Source organism: Poecile atricapillus, chromosome 3 (assembly GCF_030490865.1).
Source record: "Poecile atricapillus isolate bPoeAtr1 chromosome 3, bPoeAtr1.hap1, whole genome shotgun sequence".
Classification (NCBI taxonomy): domain Eukaryota; kingdom Metazoa; phylum Chordata; class Aves; order Passeriformes; family Paridae; genus Poecile; species Poecile atricapillus.
In genome coordinates this window covers 99,529,063-99,545,489 of record NC_081251.1, presented here as the reverse complement: position 1 = coordinate 99,545,489, position 16,427 = coordinate 99,529,063, and the positions used below count along the sequence as shown (strand labels likewise).

The window sequence follows — 16,427 nt, the reverse complement described above, 5'->3', positions numbered from 1 at the left end:
AGTCTGGAGACTGCTTTAGAATAATAATTGATGTTATGATACCAGAAGGTATTTGAAGTACTTTTAAAAGTTTGGGAAACAAGAACTTCATTTAAATTACATTACAGCTATGGTCATGCAGACTCAGACAATGAATTCACTGATTCAAGCCAACAATTGGTATGTGAAAAACAGGGACCTGTTGTCTTTGGGATTGCACTTTGAGTCAAATGGCATGCACAGAGCAGGAATTTGTGCAGTCATTCTGCAAACAGACCTTGTGTACCGTCTGACAATTTTTTTTTTTTTAATTCAATTTGTTAAAAATATAACTTCTCCATATATGCTGAAGTCAAAACTTTCAAAAATACAAATTTGCTGATATGTGCAAGTTTTAACTCTAAGTTTCCATTAGCCAGTATTTCTAAAAATGTCACTTCGTGTGTGAAAGCAGAGCATGGATAGCACCGACCTAATTCTAGCACAGAGAACATCTGTGCAAACTTTGCTACACAATTTTCTTCTCTGCGTTTTTGCAGACAGATTCAGACCACTCTGTTACAAAAAGCAGAAGAGAAGGTTCAACATCTCCTCTTCATCCTTTATACTTATTTATACACCTGGTATGAAAGGCCACTCATAGGGCCTGGATCTTTGGAGAGCAACAGCTGATTTCAGAACCACTACCAAATACCACAAGCCCAAAATTCTCAAGCTCTCTTTTTGGGAAGAGTGATTTAATAATTGTTCAGCCTTCAGTGGTCAGTTATTTGAATATAATTGTGAGAGTTGATCCAAGGTGTTAGAAGAATTTATCCAGACACTAGAATTACACAGGACAACTGATACCAGGTTTCTCAGGGACATTGGTAAGATTGATGGCTCAGGCATTTGTTGTCACTTACTGCTCTGACAGAAGTAGTAGCAGCTGGAGGATAAACATCTGAAGTGGCTGATAATTGAAGTTAAATTAGGCTTAAATATGGACTGCAGCATCTGAGAAGCTAATGCATGTCTGGGGGGGTGGTGAACAGACACAAATTGCCATGGCTGGAATTACCAGGCACTTGCAGATGTTTGTGGTGCCTGACATCCTTGGGTTTCTAGAACAACTTCAGTGCCACAGCATGTTTTCACTCCATGGCTCGGGTCAGAAGGGACTGCAGTGGGTCATCTGGTCCAACCTCCCTGCTCAAGCAGGGTCATCCCAGAGCACACGGCACAGGATTGTGTCCAGATGGTTCTTGTGTGCCCCCAGTGAGGGAGAGTTCACAACCTCTATGGACAACCTGTTCCAGTGCTTGGTCACTGCACAGGAAAAGTTTTTCCTCATATTCAGGTGAAACTTTCTGTGCCTCTGTTTCTGCCTGTTGACTCTTGTCCTATCGCCTGGCATCACTGAGAAGAGCCTGGATCCTTCCTCTTGGCACCTTCCCTTCAGGTGCTGACAGAAATGATTGATGAGGTCACCTCTGCATCGTCTCTTCTCAAGGCTGAACAAGTGCAGCTCTCTCAGCCTTTTCTCAGAAGGGAGAAGCTCCAGACAGCAAAGTTGACAGGGCACAATACACAAAAAGAAGCTGTACGTGCTCAGGACTTTTAAAGAACCATCTGTAATCCAGAATTTTTAAAAGAAGCAGATAAAGATCCAGACTGATTGACCAAAAATTTTGCATATTCTTATCAGCTGGAACAAATACCATTTGAGTAACCACAGTGGAATGAGTTTCACTAGGCACCTTAATAATTGAAACCACTGAAACTTACATGGAAAAATACTAAAAACAAAATTATGATTTCACTGTATTAAAAATTGTTGGGAACTACAACCAGGAGTCTGTTTCTGGACTGTTTAGGGATTAATTTGGTTTAATTTTGGGATTAATTTTGTTTCATTTTGTTTCATTTTAAGGCAAGTTGTTGCTAAAGGCTAATAGGTTCCAGAAACGATGAAAACAGGTAACTCTTGATGTTGATTATTCAGCCTTACTTTTCACACTCCCTCATTGTTTATGAGGACCAGGTTTCTGGTTCTCAGAATAGTAAATGGCTCCTATGATGGTAAAGGAAGAACTTCTGTTCTTTTTCTTCCCCCCTGCCCAAAAAGTTCTCTCTGCATGTGCTGTCACGTGTAATATTTGAAACTTGGAATATTTGTCTCTTATACCTTGTCTGAAATATTTAGGACAAATGCTGCTTTTTGAGCTTGAAAACAGACAATTTAGTGTCTCTGCCAGTGTATGGGAAACACTTGAGTTAAAATCATTATTATGCAAGCACTGCCCTCTTTTTTTGTGGGAAGGGGTTGTTTGTTCCTTTGTCAGCAGCCTGCAAGTCTTGGTGTATCTTGTGGAAGTCACACGTGTAAGGAGGCAGAATGTTCTGCTCTAACCATGAAGAAGAGTGTGTTCTGTAATCTGTTATCCTGGGACTCTGAATTAATCAGATGCCTGCTCATAATTTACTAGGATCATTTCTAGACACTGCTGCATTTGAGGGACTGTTTATCCTGGGCAGATAAGTCAAAATACAAATCACTTGGAGAAGTGTGAGTAAAAACAGTAGGAACACTGCTGAGCTGTGTCTCGCTTATGTTGATGAGATATTTTGAATTCAGGGAAGACTTCTCATTTCCTAAACTATCATAACTGAGTATTTAGATCCTTGCTCAGTTGATTTCCTACATGTAACTTAGTCTCCCAAATGTTAAAGGAAGTTGGGATACTGTAGGCATCGGGGTTTTTTACTGCCACAGACATAGAGAGGCTCAAATGACACAGCACGGTGCTTTAGGCCACCAGCTGGTGCCGTAATTGCAAATTAGTTGAGCTGTAGCTTCAGATCCTAATAAAGTTATGCGTGCTCCTTGGGTGTTTCTCAGACATGGGAGCAGAGCCATGGTCTGGGAACATCTGAGCCAGATGGATTTGGCTGATTGATTCTTACTCTGTACCTTCTGAGACAGCCTCCTGCCGCTGTGGGAGCGATAAAACCAGCACCTAAGTGCTGCAATACATTTTGTAACTCTGCTGCTGGATCTTGACCTTGTTCTGCATGGAGCCAGGGCTGCTCTCTCTTGTGACAGGGTTCACCTCTGATGGATACCTGTGGAATTGCATCACTGCCTGGGGGGTTTCATGTCATGGGGGTCTGTCCCTCCCCACAGCAGTGTCAGAAGGGGGTGCTGGCACCTTCTGCCTGCAAAGTGTGCTCTGCTGGCTGTGAGGTCAAGGGATGCTTGTGTGTGCACAGGGGTGCTCCAAAAATAGCAGCTTGAGAGTAAAGAGTCCAATAAACTTATCTTGACATGTATAACTTTTTTTCAGAATCTTTCATGATATTTCACAATATTTTTACGTAGTCAGTTCTAGTATTTCACTGCTGTTACTGTTAGAGGAATTTTCCTGTTATTCTTGTTTATGGAGGATGTTGTTAGTACATCTTCAGGTTTTTTTTCCTCTGTGTGGAATGGTTTTCTTTTTTATTTTGTAAGCTTGTAACTCCTGTGTCCTTTTTTAATGCTCTTTTACCTTGCCAAGTGTTTTTCCATTTGTATATCTGCTGTAGTCCAAAGTGTGCTACTTTGTACTCATGTTTGTAGAAAGCAAATTTAACTTACTTTTTCATCACACTTTAGATCTTACATTATGTGAATTGGTGTCGATACCATATACTTAGCAGTGCTTCCCCCCTGCCCTAAAAAAAGTTGGCTAATGATGAAAGGCAGTGCCTGTCACTTCTGTGTGATCTTTTGTCCTTCCTGGTAGGAAGGTGGTGTTTTTGATGGTAGTTTTGTATGTGGCCACATTACCTGAGCCAAATTATTATAAACAAATGACCACTAGTAGTTACAGCTTTTTTCCCCCCCTACATACACTATTTAATGACAAACTACTCATCAATAGATTTGTCACAGAAAAGGTTATAAAGTGGCAAATCTTACATTCCACAGGTAAATGGGAATCTTAGTTTTTATGAGCATGGTTTTCATACTTGGAGGTGGATTTGCCTCTCAGCAGGAAGTCCCTGCTCTTGGCAGTAACAATACTATTTGGATTGTTTTGGCCAAGCCATTGTTAGTCTAACTAGATCTTGCAGTGTGAATGCTGGTTACTTAATGGAAGTGAAGAAGTTGTTTTATACATTTGCACTTTGTACAATTATTTATCTTTTTTATTTTTTAATTTGTATGAAGGTATCCCTATGGGTTTACACTGCTCTATAAAAGTCGTGCATGTTTTTTCGTGAGGCTGTTCCATAAACTGACTGTCTTCATGTGATGCAGCACTATTTTTAGGTGTTTCAGGGTGCTGCTTTACCCCTTTGAAGGCTTTTCTAATTGTTTCTTTAGCTGTTGAGGTGAAGGAAAAACAGGTGCTCATGCTGTATGCTGCTGTATTTTGTGCGGAATTGTGAATAGTATTCAGTCTGTTCCCAGACTTTCCAATTTGCTTTGAATGCTGTCTTATAATGTGTTGGCTACTTTTCTGACCATTGTTAGGCAGGAAGAGGTAAGACTGCATGCTGGCGCTTGTTATTGTATTTTTTTTCATTTGAATACTTTCTTCAAAATGCCTGTGCTTTTGTGTTGGTTTTGGGTTAATTTTTGACAAGTCTTGCTCCTGTGGACATCTGCGTGTGTCCACTTAATTTAGTAGATATTAGCTGTTAAGAAACACTGCCTGATGTCCCAGCTGGTGGAGGGAGATGTGTTGCCATAGCTGGATTTAAATAATCTCTGTCCTGCTTTGAGTGCAAATGCTGCTGTAGGTCTGACACAGAACCATAAGGAAAACAGCTACTGACATCCAAACTACTGCTTCTAACAAGGCCTGGATTTGATTAGACTGCCTAGGTTGCTGGCAGCCTTAGATGCCTGGAATAAAAGTTTCTAAACCAAACCAGAACTTTGGCTAATTCAGAGCATTGTGCTGGTGGGGAAGCTAACCAGTTTGCTGGGGCTTCTTTTCTCCTTTGGCCTGGAACAGCCTTTCTGCAGCTTTCTGCTTCTTTTTGTCATTGCTGGCAGTAGGAACCTCCAGTCCCCCGCTTGGTTTTGCTTCCTATTTGTCTCGGCTTTGTAAAGTGCCCCGAAGCGCTTCTGAAGCAACTTGCATGAGGATGCAGAAGCAGGACTCTTACATGGGGTAGCATGTGCTTCTAATAGTTTATGGTTACATTATCCTCGCTGGCATGCTGGTAGATGGATTCAGAAGTAGTGTGCAGTCTGACAAAATATGATTAGTCTGCACTTACTGGTACACGTAGTGTCTGGGAAACCCTGATGTAAGTCTTGAAAGGCTTTATCTCAACAGTCTTGCTTGATAGCCTTTGGGAGCTTTTTTCCAAAACAAATGACTCACAGCCCTTAGGTCCTTCATAGAGGCAGTGAATGCTGTTCTTTGTACAGGGGAGGAGGGAGAGCAAGCAGTTTACCTTTTTTACTTTTAAAGATAAACCCTATAAACAAAACAACCCCCACAGCAAATATGCTGATGTAGGGGAGGAAAAAGGTCACAATGGAAAAAAAGTTGAAAGTATGGGATTTTTTGCAGCCTATTTAAGGTTGTTAGTGTTTTCTGGAACATTACCTGTTCATTTTATGCACGGAGATGTTTAAACTAAGTTCTGTTGACTTTGTGTCACATTACATTAACCAAATTTTATGGTTATATTTCGTTGTCTGCTTTTTAAGAAATTAATTTGGACAATTGGATATGCAGAAATGAAAACTGGATTAGACTTTATCAGGGATCAGCTAATTAAACCGTGGTTTTAACATATGACCACATATGGCATAAAGCTGGTAATAAAACTTCTCTTTTCTCTCTGTCTCCCTGCAAAAAACCTATTTAGGGTTGGTCATGCAGTCTGTTTGCTTACCTCAGGTTAGCAGCTGATCTCATAATGTATTCTGGAATATGAATGCATAGCTAGTCTGAAAATGCCGTTTGGTGTTGATCCCCTTGTCTTGTGTATCATTTGCCTAAAAGAGAGCTTTCATTAGATGCAGGTAGCAGCTGAAGAGAACTAAATCTTGTTAACTGTGTGTAGCTGGTGTTACCAAACTGATGTGTGTGCTACAGCATGGATGTATTCTTGAGTTAAAAAACAAAAAACCGCCCATCAACACACCAGAAAAAACCAAACCAAACCAGAAAAACCCCACCCAAACTGCCTCAGAAGTCCTTGTTTGCAAGCAGACCTGAAGGCCCTGGTTGGAGAGTAGGATTCCCAAAGCTTCTGTGGAGAGGGAAGATGCAGAACACTCCCTGTGCGGTTTAAAGATTAAACCTCCGAGCTGTGAAAAGAGTGTCAGGACGTTGGAAAAACCCAGCCCAGTAGTAAGGGCTGTAAATAGCAGTCAAATGTTCTCTGGCACGAAGCTTAAGTTATCTTAGCACTGAAACGAGTACGAGAGACAGTAACATCATAAAATGCTGGTTAAAACAAGGCAAGGTTGCCTGGAAAAGGTGGTTTCTAAAATGAAGCTGGAGAGGGAAGATAATACAATGGTTGGAGTGTTGATGTAGAGTGATGAAAGGCACGTTCCATTTGGAGCCCAGCAACAGCCATCTTGTACAATGAGAGAGGCCCCTGGGATGCCAGCTGGATTGTGCTGCCTTTATGCGTTAAAATAGCGTTTTCTGATAATTACTGCTGGATTAGCTGAACTAGTGAAAATCCCTGTTCAGATAAAGCTTTCTGGCACTTGCAGCTAGCGCAAACCTAAACAATGGATATGCTGATAAGGAGTCTTAATTTCCTAGTGTGAGCAAAATTGTTCTTCAGCTCACCTTTGCGTTGTAGTTTCTCCTCTAAATAATTTATTAGTGCAAATAATCAATGAATATATAACTTTGCTTTTAAATACTCTTTTCCCAGTTGGAGTTTGCAAGTATTTTTTTTTTTTTTTCATTTGGAATGTATAGTGGTTAGTATAGGCCTCTACCTTTTTATTCTTCTGATGTATTTTTAATACTTAAAACCACAGAATAAAAGCCTGAACTGGCTAGAGCTGCTGTTCTGTTTGGGATGCTTGTATTCCTACTTTGTAAATTGAATTTCTAATTCCAGTTTAATGAGAATTACTTCCTTATATGTAATGATTCACTGAATAAACTTGGGTAAGAAATGATAAGCAGTAAAATTAGGTACAAAGTAATAGTATTTTCAGTTTAAAAACTGGCATCTCAGGGTGAGATAAGGTGTAGTCAGTTATGCTCCTTGAAAAGGAGGAAATAGAATAGCTGACATCCAATTCTAACTAATATTACAAGAAAGTGTCTAAACATCTTCCAGTTTTGATAGTAATGTAATAAATGTATTCTTGCTAAATCAGGGTTTTTTTTGATCTAATTGCTATTTTGAAAACTTTATTTTCCTGTTTTTCTAGTAAAGGAAGCCAGTAACTACTTTTGTCCTTGCCCTAAAGGAAAAAAAATATTTTTATCAGAACTTTAAGGGACTTCCCGACCTGGTAATACCACTGAGTATAAAGGACTTGCCCAGTGGCATTTTTTTGGTAAAATAATGCATTATGTGTAAAACATAATATACGAAAATATGAAAATCTGTAGACTTTTTTTTTTCTGTGTGATGTTTTAATCAAATTTTGGCTGTTCTGGAGTCAAGTCTTGTGCCCAAGTACAGATAGAAATTCACATGCAGAGGTTTTGGATTTGTTGAATAATTATTTGTATTTGTTCATGCAGATGTGCTTGAAAGTGTGATTTGTCATGTCTGGGAAAGTTTAAAATGAAAGGACTCTTGGGAAATATAATCTCCTTTTGCTATCACCAGTAGATGTGATGCAATTTGTTCGAAAACTTGGGGGTAGAGTTAGGTGGTATTTTAATGGATCAGAACATGGATGTGTCCCTGTTACTGTAGATCCTGCTGTTTAACAGATTAGCAAGTTTTCCTGTTTCCAGCTGGGACACACACTTAAGATTAAAGTAAATGTGAAAGAGAGTTGCCTTTCGAGTCTTAAAATCGAGGTTTTGTCTCTAAACATGAGCATTTGCAAAGCAAAGAGAACAACTGGAGAGACAGCTGAACTGCTTAGGAATTGGGACCAGGAAAGCAAGGCAAACACAGTTTCTCACTGTTTAACTTGGTAACTGTTTTTCTGGTGTGAAGGCAGATCTCAGTGACAACATTTAAGAAGCTAACAAGCAAAGCATCCTAAAATGGGGGAAACAAAGTATTGCAGTCTGAAGCAATAATTACTTTGCCAAGAGGTTTGAAACAGTAGAAGAGCTGCTCTCTAGAGGAAAAACCAGTGTGTAATTCATGATAAAGATGTTGATCAATATAGTAACTTTTATGACCTTGCATAATAATTTAGTATTTTTTTTTAATATGTGGGTGTTGTCTGCTCTAGAGTGAGACTGTTCTTTCTTTTTTTCACTGTGTAACCATTTTGCTAGAATTTTGATACAGACCTATTTCAGAGGGGTGAGAGATGTTGAAAAATAGTTTTTGTTTTTACTCATTGAGATGATGGTGCAAATGCCCATTTGAGCTGGCTGCTCTGTGTGGGTAAAACCCCTCCAAGCAAGTGTTTCAAGCACACATCTGCGTTGATACACTTCTGTTCAAGGGCTGTGTGCTTACTGTCAGTGCACTCTAGCTGCTTGATTTTTATTGCAAGAGATGCTTGAAATAGCTGACATTGTGGGAAAATCAAACAGCTTCTACTCAGTGTTTCATGGTGCATCTAGATCATCCAATTTTCTAGGACAGAACGTTAGATATAATGAATGCACAAATGTTAATGTTAATTATTAACTAGATTGAATTAGTTACTGCAGTCGTCTGTTGCTGTTCAAAGTGGGTCACTGAGTCTCAAAATACTTTTGCACTGAATTCTAGCATTGATTTTCCAATTTCTCCTTGAGATGTTCTTTGCCTTCAAGTCTGGAGAGGAAGAGTAGAGCACTTCAAGCCTTTTGCTTGTACAAGTAACCTGTCCCTTCCATTAGAATTACAGTAGCACATACATGGCAGGACAATTCCTCTGAATCCCTCTGCCAGCTCCAGAAAAAGGATTTAATTTATAAATAACATCTACATAGTGGTATACTACCTTGGTATTATCAAAGTCATAACTGATGAAATCAAGACTCAGACTTGGGGAAATGCAGAATTTTTTACTGTTAGTTGTGAAATAGCACTGTATGAAGAATATTCAGAGGAAAAACTGATCACAGGTTTGAATGATTATAGGTTAATTTAAACTGCATTTAATAGAAAAGTGTAAGTAGTTGAGATTATACCTAAGGGACTAGAATTTAATGGCAGGCCTTAGTACCTTGAGGGAAGTGTATTAGTGAGCATTGCTGGAAGAAGTGAGGAATTTGTGGGGTGGTGTACGAGTTGGAATCAGGAATTTGTTCAAGTTAAAATCTTGACTGACTTGCAATGAGACTTGGAAAAAGAGCTTCTGAAGTAGCTGTGTGAGTAACCACTTCAGGAAGGATATTGCTAATATGTAGAGTATAGGAGGAGTGAAAAAATAGTGGTTGAAAAAGTGATATTGAGAGATAAAATGATGTTGGAAAGAAATCATAGTTATTCAAAATAAGACTGACTTAGTCTTGCCAAAAAGTAATTTGGATCAAAGAAGAGAAGAGTGCAAGAAAAATGTGCTGTTCCATGAGTAACTGCAGCAGTTTGGCATGAAAATTGAATTCATATTTCGATATGGGTGATAACTTTTACTGCATTCAATAGCAAATGTAAATAACCCGTAATTGAAGTGAAAGCAGAATGCTTCCAGATTGTGTCAACTTGATGATGGTAACCTCTCCTTGATTTGTGAAATTTGTATGTGGAAACCTGTGCTCAAAGAGGAGAACAGAGTTCTACTGTAGAGAGGCATTTAAGTGGAAATTTAGTATTCCTTTGTTTTACACATTATCATAAATGTCTCTACTGAATGCACAACATAAGAATGCTCATTAGATTTTCCTGTACAAGGAAGCAGTTGTAACTGGGCTAATTTTTACACATCAGTGTTTGCCTACTACACCGTGACAGGTCTTGGGTTGCTTAAGAATTCATTTGTTTAGAGCTGCTTGAATAAGGCCCAGAACTTTGCCTTATCCTAGTGCCCTTGGAAATGAGGACAAGATTGTCAAGAGCTCTGTTTATATTTGAAGTATTTTGTAGTACAGACTTGTTAAGAGATGTCAGAAATTCATGAATCAATCTTAGGTGTTTTGCTGGGAGGAGAGCATGCAAGAAATAAGGCTTATTGCTTATTATTAAATATTCAGACATTTATTTGGTAGTACATGTCAGTGATATGACTACTATGTTGTTTATTTAAACCTCTTACTTTTAGACTTTGAATATTCTACCAGCAGTCTTTAAGATCTTGATTTAAAGGCTACAGAAGGAGAGGCTGCTTGAAACTTCAAGTGTGAAATGCATGTTGTTATTTTTGGGAAGAGCATGCCAATAAAATGAGGTCCTAAGGCAGAAATTGTCATAAATAAAGTACTTGTATATCTGTACTTTAGTGGCATGTTCTCAAAGAATTTTATTTTTTCTAGAGCCACACACTGTCTTAGTCAAGGTGGGAGTTCTTGGGGTTCACCTGCTCCCATCACCTTGGCTGGGTTGAATTTTGAAGTCTCGAAGGATGGAGATTCCACAGCTCCTCTGGAAAGCTTCTCCCACTGATTTCTTGGTGCAACTTTTCCTTGCCTGGTTAAAAGCTCCTTTTCTGCACTTTTTGATTATCTCTTACCTTTCTGTAGTGCACTTCTGAGAAGATTGTGACTCTTGTTCCCTGTAATTCCCTGTTGAGTAGTTGAGAGTGGCCATTATGTTCCTGCCTTAGTTAGAGACTGAACATGCACAGCTGTGAAGCCACTCCTGGTGCATCTTTTCCTCTCACCCCATTAATAGTTTTCTCTTTGATTTGCTCCAATTTGTCTAATTCTTTCTTCCCACTGAGGAGCCCAAAACTGGGCACAATATGCCAGATGCAGTCTGAATAGAGGGGAATAATCACTTTCTAAATCATTGAGGTTATTTTGTCCCAGGTGCAAGTTTTAGCCCTTGCCTCCAGATTTTTTGAGGTTTCTGTCACCTGATTTCTCCAGTGTGCTGAGAAACCTCTGAACAGCATCTCAGCATGCCAGTCTACCCCAGTTTACAGAAATGCATCCACAGACTTGCTGAAGTTTCATTACATCCCATTTTCCTGGTGATCAACAAGCGCATTAAACAGCATCATAGCTGGTATTGGCCCCCCTGAGAAATGCACTAGTAGCAGCTTAACAGGTAGATGTCAAACTGCTTCCTGCAACCCTTTGAGCCTCTGCAACCATAGCTTGGTTCTTGTTCTGCTTGGAGAGGGTCATGACATTTGTCTTTTTCAGGCTGTCAGGAACTTATCTTGATGACCCCATAAAGCTGTTAGAGTGGCCTCATGCTGTCACCGTCTGGTACCTTCACCTGTGTTGGGTGCATGCCGTTCAGTTTGATGGACCCTCTGTATGCAGTTCATCAAACTGGAGCCCCTAACTTTATTCCCCTCTATTGCACTACTTGTGCAGACTTGGAAACTCTGGGAGCAAAACTTGGTTTTAAGACGAAGGCTTTTTCTTGGACTTCGCTGCTCACATTTTCATGATTAATCCATAAACATTAGAAAGCTTGGGTTGGAAGGGACCTTGGAGATCACCCAGTTCCAACCCCTGTGCCATGGTCTTTCCACTAGACCAGATTGCTCAGAGCCCCATCCAACCTGGCCTAGTTTTAATTAATGTCAATGTCAACCTGGTGTTTAAAAACAGGCGTTAAATGAACAGAATATGGTGGTGTTTTGGGTTTTGTTTCAGGTGAAATGAAGTTTTAGCAAGACAATTCCTTCTTGTAATGAATCTTTCTTGTAATGAACCATGAATTGCATATTCATATGTTCATGTTAACATGGGATAGAATGTGTCACTCAAAGATTAGCCACCACCTTTCCTTTACACAACTCTACATCAGAGGCTGCCCTTGTATTAAATAGGTAATGTAAAAACGCTGCTCTCTTGCTGTTCCAAGAGGATCTGGGCATTGGTTATCTGAAAGTAAAATGAGTTACATGATCTGTGGTGCAGGTAATTTAATGACAGATTCTGCTGCAGCACGTTCGGGAACTTGGATTGCCTGGGGAGTCTGGGCTCTGAAAGCTGTGATTTGTTGTACCATGTGTTGAAAACTTAGGAAATAACAGAAGAAAGTCACTTTTTGTTAAGATATATATAGTAAATAGGAAATGTATGCATGTATGTTAAGTGGTTTTTCACAGGAGATGTTGTTTTTCATGACTGCTTAAAAAGGCTTTCCACAGTATGTTGGGCTCAGATTCATGAAATCAAAGAAAAGCCAAGAAAGCAACTAGCCCTGGAAAAATAGACTATTTGTAGGAAAGAACTAATGTGTCTGGCTAGCTTTTGATCCTGGCCTTTTAAGACCTTCAGGTTAAAAGCGTCGAACTTTTCAATCTGTCATGATTGTTCCTATTCAGTAAAGATACTGATTTTATGGTTGATAGCTTTCTTCAATTACAGGGTATCCTGGTGCTTGCAGATCGGTTCATTCCCAGATTTTGCTGTAGAGATTTTTTTCCATTAACTTTGACAACAGAGACAAACCAAGAAATTGATTTTTGATAAAAATCTGTCTTGAGATGGGTGAAAGATCATGGTCGGAATCTTCTGCTCCTGTTTTATTGTTGAGTAAAATCACTACCCAGGCAGAATTAGCTTTTACTGTGACAAAACCTTTGGCTTGTGATGCCACTGTATTGAATCTGCTTTGAGGAAATGGAATCTACTTCAATTATTGCATGGTTTCTGCACATCCTTTTAGTGTAAGCAAAGTAGTAAATGCCCTGAAGAAACGTGTTTGAAGAATCAGTGGAAAAATGGATTTGATTATAACAATGTAATATTTTCAGAAAAAAAAATCAGGATAAATTACTAAAGATGCCATGTCTAAGGGAACACCCCTGTGTAAGAGGATAAAAGAAAACAAGAATATGGATGAGTGCATGGAGCAAGCATAAACGGAATTATCTTGTTTCATGGTTCTGTGGAGTCTAAATGCAGGGCTTTATTTTACCAGTATAAAAATGATGGCTAGAAAGATGTCTCCTGTCATTGTAAATGTGTTATAATGAAATTGTTTGCCTCTGTATAATACAGTTGTGATTTTTTTTCAAAGCATCTGTTGGAAACAGATTTTGAAAAAAAACAGATTTATTGAAAAAAAAAAATCTTCATGATACTCTGTGGGATGAAAATATCTAGAAAATAGTGAAAGATGGTGGAAAAATGTTGCTCTTGTCCCTTGCAGGTTGTTTCATTAAAAATCTTACCTCCAAGCTAAAATAATGAAGGCTTCTAATCAAGTATTTCCATGAAGTTATCACCAAGTTTGCATACAAGGTGAAGACCAAATCTGTGTATAAAATTGCAACATATCCATGTTCTTCTCTGTCTCAGGCTTGGAATGGTGGATAATGAAAGTTCAGTATTCTATACCTTTTAAAGGAACAAGACAGCAAATGGTCATTCCTTGTGTCTGCTGAAGGAATTGCTTAGAAAACACCCCTTACCTTTGTGTATGAAGGATTTTAGTGTCTGTTTCTCTTAAAAAACTGGTATCTGGTTTTGGGTAATTACAGAGTCTGTTTAAATTGAGAGAACTGAGGTATTTTAATATGATCTTCGGTTGGAGTTCAGGGAGTATTTATGAATTTAAGGGTAGATAAAATTAGTCACATATGTATAATATATTTTATTAATATTATGTTATTGCATATACAGTTAGCCATTTTTAACACAGCCGGTTTCCTGCTATTCAAAATCTGTGTTTTTTCAGTCTGCTGTTTTTAGTTCCTATTAATACTTCTGGGTTTTTTAAGGTTCGTCTCTGTAGTGTCAGTATTTGTTGGTTTGACTTGTCATATTCTCTCCTAGATATTCTTGATTTCCTTTGAGGGAATAGGTGAATTTTTATGTGAACCAGCATATGACAAACCTAGAGACAATACCTAATTGCCAACACAGAATTTGTCCATTGCATGAAATGTGAAATAATGGCATGTGAAATATTTGGATAGATAAAATTTTTTTGGGTTTTAAATTGAGAATTCTGTGTGAAAAGTAGGCCTTCATTTGACATCAACCTGCTGTTCTAAATAATATTTCTCTATCTGCCTGAATGTTCTATAATGATTTCTTTCAGCTGTTTGATATTCACCTGCTGCTGTGGAACAAGCTACAAATGCAGAATCATCAAAGAACAGATTTATAGCAACAAGAGAAATTTATGAGAATTTTCTGGCTCTGAGAGCAGACTTCTCCTAAATTAATGTTAAATGCTTTTATGCACAAGATGAAAACCAATTTTCTTTCAGTGGAAGGTGCTCACTGAGAAAAGAAAGTTTGTCCTCAGCAAACTGTGTACCAGCTAAAACTCTGGAGTGTTGCAGAATCCTGTGCCAAAAGCAAAGCACCTTTCCTTTGCCAGCTATTAATCCCAATGATTCAGTTTCCCTTGCTTCTCGGCAGTACAGTTTTATTTCTAGTTGGGACTTTCCCATGCAGGATTTTCTGCTGGTTTCTGATGTTGCATCTAATCTGTATTCTGAGTAATTCACGAGAAGAAAAAGTGGGAGAGATGAATGAATCTCTCAGTTATCAGAGACGGAAAAGTGGGAGAGATGAATGAATCTCTCAGTTATCAATCAAAAGTTTTCTAGGCACAGGCAAGTACAGGAGAGCTGTTAGTGAAGCAATCTGGGATTTCTCCCTCCGCATTCACCTCCTGTTTTAGCAGCCACTCTTGTTTGAGTTGGATATGCTGGAAGGAATCAACAAGGACTCTTGTCCTGTGGGGGGTTGTAGAGTCTGAAGAAGAATCCACATGGAAACAGGTCAGATTAATCAGCTGCTCCTAACGGAGTCCTATTTTAAAACCTAAATAGCAAGTAAATTCTGTACTGGCTCAAGTGTTGGAGTGGGCAAGCTGCATCATTTGGAGTTGGGTACAAGTGGCACAGCACAGCTTAATTCCTTCTGCTGTACCAAACATGTGATGTTCCCTTGCCAGCAGCATGTTTAACTGGCTTTTAGTAATGCAGGGAACATTGAGATTCTTACTTTTCAGCTGAGGATGTATTAGAGAAACTTAACTTACTGAACTTACTGAATGGCTGTGTTAACCTGTGCAGAGCCCTAATGGTTTATATTTTTCCTTGATGTCCTGTTGATGGTGTGGATGTCTTGTTGGCAAGAGAAGGTGTTAATTGTTATACTCAGCCTCCTCTGAGATGCCCTTCTGGCTGAAGTGCTGAACTTGAAGAAATGAGTAAAATTAAAGCAGCTGATTAAGAGTTAAAACCTAAAGTAACCCAAAGTTCTCCCTGTCTCCTCACTCATATCTCCCCTGTCAACAAATCCAAGCTCCTTCCCCTACTCCCAAAAATAAATATTAAGCTATGTAATTGAGGTCAGTCTGGAGCATATTTGAGGGCATAGGAAACATTTTTGTGTTAACTTCAAGATGCTAAAAAGTAGCTTAACTGTTAAGCCAGATGAGCAACTTGGCATAGATGATAACTTTGTCTACAGTGTCTGTTTTAGTTAATAGAAAGTAATGGTACAGTATATGTGGGATTTTGTTTTGGTTTTGTTTGGTTTTAACTCTTTAAGAGCAAAAGAGAGAACATACATTTTCACTGTGATGTACCAGTTGGGGTTCAGGAACAAGCAGGAAAAATTACATTGCAAATCACCACCACTAAGATATAGAACTTTATATCTGGACCAGCATTGAGCTGCTTTGCAAAAATGTGTATTTTTAAGATTTTAGAATTGGAAATGTTTAGGGTTTCTTTCTAGCTTTGTGCCACATGGTTTGAAAATCCTAAACAGGCGTTTGATGAATCAGTGTCTCCTTCCATTCCTTCTGCCCCGCAAAGACTGCACATTTTAAGAACATGTTGTTATGTCTCTGTAAATTGAGAACATAGAAAAAAACCCTGAATCATCAGAAGCAGTGGTAATGGGACATAATTTTTCAAAACCTTCATTGTTCATTACTCATGAAAATACTAAAGGTTGAAAATCAGAGCAATCACAGCTTTTCCTTGCTTTTGTTAGTATATTTAAATGATCTTTTCTTGGCTGCAATTGTGCTGTTTTACATAAGAGTTTGATCCTTGAAGTGTGTTTATCCTTTTTAGCTCTTGAGAGAGGAAAACCAAGTATCCACTTCTTGTGGAGACGAGAAAAAAAAAAAGGCTTAGGTCAGCAGACTGGATTGGTGTCACTGTGCATTGAGCTTAAGAACTTGGGATGTGAAAGAATGAACACATTCCATCTGGGCAGAAGAATGATGTCTGCTAGGGTTCAGTTTGCTATGGTTTTTGA

The 16,427-nt window shown here is 38.8% G+C and overlaps 1 protein-coding gene across 6 annotated transcripts in view; it reads left to right on the top strand.

Moving 5' to 3' along the window:
- The window catches only part of ENAH (ENAH actin regulator), a 90,456-nt gene that overhangs the window by 23,342 nt on the left and 50,687 nt on the right, over positions 1-16,427 (top strand). The window lies entirely within an intron of this gene.